Genomic DNA, 287 nt, shown 5'->3' with positions numbered 1-287 from the left:
TCCCGTCTCTACCTGTCATTTGGCCTCCCAGCGTCGTAACAAATCCCTCATATTCCGCCCACTCCTCTTTTATTTCATTATTTCTCTCCCTTCCCCTAGATTAGCTTATTCATTCTTCACATGTGACTGCCAGTCTGTTAAGGTCATATTAAGCCAAACCAATCCACTTTAAATGGGTTATCTACGACGTGCATTAAAAAGCTCTTTGCTGGCCTTTAAATATTGTGATTGGGTTATAGAGGGGGGGGTTTGCTGTTTCACCGCACTGATCTCCTTCCCAGGAGCCC

This window comes from Electrophorus electricus, chromosome 11 (genome assembly GCF_041902795.1).
Source record: "Electrophorus electricus isolate QZ-2024a chromosome 11, ASM4190279v1, whole genome shotgun sequence".
Classification (NCBI taxonomy): Eukaryota; Metazoa; Chordata; class Actinopteri; order Gymnotiformes; family Gymnotidae; genus Electrophorus; species Electrophorus electricus.
Note: the sequence above shows the minus strand (reverse complement) of the source record.